This window comes from Dipodomys spectabilis, unplaced genomic scaffold (genome assembly GCF_019054845.1).
Source record: "Dipodomys spectabilis isolate Male_0828 unplaced genomic scaffold, ASM1905484v1 ptg000247l, whole genome shotgun sequence".
NCBI lineage: Eukaryota > Metazoa > Chordata > Mammalia > Rodentia > Heteromyidae > Dipodomys > Dipodomys spectabilis.
In genome coordinates, this window is record NW_024870924.1 from 1537407 (window position 1) to 1542881 (window position 5475).

Here is a 5475-nt window from a genome sequence, read left to right on the forward strand (position 1 = left end):
AAAATTAAATGGTGAGACAAAGGACAAAGGGGGAACCTATGCAACAGTAGTACTCAAAAGAAAATATTTTGTAAGTAAACTTGGGGGAGGGCATTGGGAGTGAAGAGGGAGAAAAATAGGGGTAATTTAGAAAAGAAATAAATTAATTACCTTACTTATATAACTATATCCTATCTGTAGATTACCTTGACAATAAAATTTAAATAAAAATAAAATAAAATATATGAGAGCAGCAATACAGGAGATGGCAGTGGGGGAAATACTGTAGTATCATAGAGCAGAACAGCAGTAATTTTACATTAACACAGCAAGTAATAAACTAGCATACAGATTTTCAGCTTCATGTCAATCATTAAAAAGGGAAAACAAAATGCACAATCAGCATACCAATAGAGATAAAATAGAAAACTAAACAATTAAGATGAAGCGATGACTTGGACCAAGAATAACAAATGACACAATTAGGAAACAAATAACAAGCTGCTGGGCTGGGAAGGTGGCTCAGTGGTAGAGTGCTTGCCTTGCATGCCTGAGGCCCTGGGTTTGATTCCTCAGCACCACATAAGCAAAAAGAAAAAAGCCAGAAGTAGTACTGTGTCTCAAGTGGTAGAGCACTAGCCTTGAGCTGAAATGATGAGGCACAGCACCCAGGCCCAGAGTTCAGGCCCCACGATCGGACCCAAAAATAAAAAAATAAAAAAAATAACAAGCTGCTAAGTTTAAAAATGATCACCCTTAATTCTATTGACTTGCTTACATCACAATTTGTTAGAAGTATAATTCAAATCACAGTTTAATAGTATGTCATTTTAATAATAGTTTACTTATTATTGATTTCTTAATATTGAATGCTTAATATATAATTTTCATTTCAGCAGCTATAGAAAAGAAGAAAGTGAAAATAATTTTAATAATATATTTAATGAATTGTAAAATTGAGAAGCATTAGAATTTAAACAAACAGCATATCATTATTGCTTCATTTCTGTGAGTTAATGTAATAATTCAAAGTGTATTCTACACTTAGCACTCATCTTAACATCAAATAATAAATTATTGCACATGACTCTTGGTATTAGTTGGAAGGGTTCATCACTGTGGTAAAATTCACACCACATAGTACACGAGGGTATGACCCCTCTCATATAGCTTAAATTGAGGAAATTTGATTTCTACATGCATGTTAAATTCTTGTCTAGGTTACATCTATAAAATTATTTACAATTATATACATGAGGACTATTTCAGATAATACTTAAAAGTCAAATTCATTAATTAAATTTTTATTATTTCATACCAAATAAATATTTACAGAGAGACTGAATTTTTGAGTAGATGATGGTGTATGTGTGCCAGAATATACTTATTTTATATTCATGACATTGTTTCTAGAGTTGGATTTATTTGTCCATTATGGGTTAAGTGTATTATATTGGATCTATGAAAGTAAACGGAATGTTTATTCCATTAATCCTTTGTCTAATCCCTGTATAAATTATCCATCTGTTCGAAGTAATGAAATAACAACAGATAAAAGCAAGATAAATCAGTCTGTAGCAGACAAGTATTTACACCGTTATTTTGAAAGTTGGTCCTGTTTTTTTTTTTTTTTTTTTTTTTGTCGGTCATGGGGCTTGAACTCTGGGCCTGGGCGCTGTCCCTCAGCTCTTCAGCTCAAGGCTAGCGCTCTACCACTTGAGCTACAGCGCCACTTCCGGTTTTCTGGTGGTTTATTGGAGATAGGAGTCTCACAGTCTCTCCTGCCCGGGCTGGCTTTGAACCGCGATCCTCAGATCTCAGCCTCCTGAGTAGCTAGGATTACAGGCGTGAGCCACCAGCGCCCGGCTGAAAGTTGGTCCTGTTTTACACTACAGAATATTCTTGGGAATATGTGCTCCAGGCTGGCCAAAACTGAAGAATATTATGGTTTGATCTATCATAAGAGAAGGAAGGAAGGGGAAGCTTCCTTCCAAAAGTCTGATCCCAGGAATGTGATCTACCTTATGGTGCCTACTTGGAAATGAACATTTTTCACAGTCAACCTTGAAAAGCCATTTTGATAGACGACTTCTGTAAGTGGTTACAAAGCATTATTGATGGCTTTGCAAGGATGCCTGATTGCCTCATTTTGAGACAATTAACAGGAATTTAGTCAGTTGTTCTTTGTATCTTTAGGAGAAAAACCAATTGACTCTAGGCCAGGGGATCACAGGGGCCCAGAGAAACTACTATCTTGAATAGTAATCCTTGACATCTAAAACAACACACACACACGCACACGCACACACACACACACACACACACACACACACACACACACACACACACACACACACACACACTCCATTAAGCACAGCCAGGCAGGGTTGCTATCACAGCCTAGATGAAATCAGGCAAAAAACAGAAGCTGAGAGTCATTTAGCTGATAACTAATATATTTTTTATGAGGTAGATTCAAATGAGACTCCAAAGAGAGGATCAGAAAGACTGATCAGAGAGACTAAAATTTGTCACACAAAGATTGGAAAGTAGAATTCCTTGTAGAACAAATAAATCATAGAAAGCTTGTGTATGTAAGAACAAGACAGAAGACCAAATTCCAGAAATGCACATTTTCTTAGAAGTCAGCTTAATCAATTATCAGTGCAAATCTTTGAATTCTTAAATATTTGACCACATGTGGGAGAGGTTGAAAAGAAAGAAAATTTCATCACTCTATTAGGAAGTCCAATATCACATTAGGAAGTAATCAAGCACAGATTTGTAATAAAAAGAGAAAACAATTATTCCAAATGAGGGTTTCATTTCTTTTGAAGTAAAAGTTCTTAAATTAGGTGCTCGGAATTATCATACAATTGATCCAGTCCCCCAGGTGAGTTGATAATTGACTGCAGTATTCCCACATGAAGGAAAAGAGAAAATTTACAAATGTCTGATGAAATGAGGTGAAGATGAAGTGTTCTAAAAGTAATATCTGAGGTTTAGACACTGGTGAAGAGGTGGATTTTCTTTTCTAAAAAGCCCCCATTTTTACCTGGTGCAGTTGCTCACAGCTGTAATCCTAGCTACTTAGGAAACTGAGATCTGAGGACTACGGTTCAAAGCCAGCGTGGGCAAGAAAGACCCTGAGACTCTTATTTCCATTTAACAACCAGAAAACCAGAAGTGGCACTGTCGCTCAAGTGGTAGAGCACTCAGCTTGAGTTGAAGAGTTCAGGGACAGTGCCCAAGCCCAGACTTCAAGCCCCTCAAACAACAACAACCAAAAATCTCCCCTTTATGGACTACCTTCATCTCTTCCTAAGATTCAACAAAGGAGCCATTTATCACCCATTACATTTAAGTCCTAATCTAGCTACTGCAAATAGGTTGATTTGGTATCTTATATAAAACGGTTCATATTTGCGGAAACAAATACCAGGAGTGGTAACTTTTTTCCAGTCCTTGAACTCTGGGCCTGAGCCCTGAACATGGTTATGCTGGTAGCTTTCATGTGAGCTTGTTTGTTATTTATTGGATTACTGCCCATGAGGGGAATTACTGGGTCTTAAGGGAGATCTATATTTATTCTTTTCAGGAAACTCCGTACTGCATTCCACAGTGGTTGAACATGTTTAATTTCCCACCAACAGTGTAATGGAGTTCCCAATTGACTACATCCATGCCAGCATTTGCTATTGTTAGTTTTCTTAGTAATGGCCATTCTAATGGACAAGGTAGAATCTGTCTTGTTTACTTATAGATTTTTATGCATCTTCTAGCTACAATAAACGAATGAATCCATGAAACCTATATTGCTCTGATTCTGCATTCCTTTCTCTTTTCTCTTAATATAATTTCCCCAAACCTTTCATTTTTCTTACCACTGGTGAAAAGTAATCTTTCTGATGATATAATTCCATTGTGTGAATGTGTGTGTGTGTGTTTGTGTGTGTGTGTGTGTGTGTGTAAGATGACTATAGGCCAATGAATTCATTTCTAAGCATGCTGTTTCATCTGTAATTTTGTAATTCCATATTATAGTTGCATTGCTTTCTCTTCTACAGTGAAGAATATTGTTGGGATTTTGATGAGTATTGCATTGCCAATTGTTTAGGGGAAGTATTGCAGTTTTCAAAATGTTAATTCCTCCAACCAGAAATACTGAACGACTTTCTATTTCCTTGAATCTCCTTCAATTTCCCTTTTTATATTTTTTAAGTTTTCACATACAGGTCCTTCACAATTTTAGTTCAAGAATAATTCCTAGTTTTGTTGTTGTTGTTTTGTTTTGTTTAGATTTGATTTGATTTTGAGGCTAGTACATATGAGGTTGTTTTGGATTTCAGCGTGGATTTTCCCATTGTTGGTAACAGAAAAACTACTGATTCTTGTAGTTTTTATATCCTGGCACAGTGCTGAAGGTTAGCATCACCTTTACTAACTTTAGGGAGGAATCTACAGGGTCCTTTAAATATAGGGTCATTTCATCTGTAAAAAGGGATAGTTTTACTTCTACCCTATTTTGATCTGCTATATGTTTTTCTCTTGTCTATTGCTCTTGCAAGAAAGTCCACTACAATATTGAAGAGTAGTAGAGAGTGGACATCCTTTTCTCATTCCTCATGTTAATGTCTTCATGCTTCCACCCTTAGGTAAATCCTAATTATCTCTGTCATATACATACTCAGTTTAATATTGAGGAATGTTCCATGCATTCCTAGGTTCTTAGACCTTTTAATCATAATGGGGTATTAGAGCTTGTTAAAAGCTATTTCTACATCTCTATTGACTATCATGTGTTTCTTATCCAGGTTCTGCTGATGGTTTGCATTATGTTTATTGACAAGAATATTGAATCAAATCATATCCAAATAAATCCTATTTGATCATACCATACGATTTTTTGTTAGTTGCTGAAATTGATTAGTGAGAATTTTATTAAGAAGTTCTGCATGAATGCTTATCAAAGAGTTTGGTTCATAGTTCTCTTTCTGTGGTGAGTCCCTATGTGATTTGAGGAGGAGTCTAATTCTAGCTTCTTAGAATGTGTTTGATAATGTGTCTCTCATAGATACTAGATGGACGCATCTTGGTTTTTGATACTACTATCTAATCTATGTCTTCTATTTGGAAATTTAAGTCCATTGATATTGAGAGTTCAGACAGAAATATCTGATAAGTTCTGTTATGTTATACACCTGTTGTTAGGAGCTGTGCCTCATCTACTCTTAACATATTTACCTTGTTCTCTGGTAGGGAGCATTTTATATAACCAGTTCCTCTTCTTCTTGATCTCCTCTATGTAGGATATATTTGATTATATTTTATCCTGATAATTTGATGGAAATACGTTGTTTCAAGTTTCCTTTGTCATGAAATATGTTTATATATCCTTTAAATGTAAAGGAGAGATTGGCTTGGGACTGTATTCATGATGCTAGTTGTTTACCTTTAATGTTTGTCATATATAATGCCAGGCTTTCCTTTTTACAA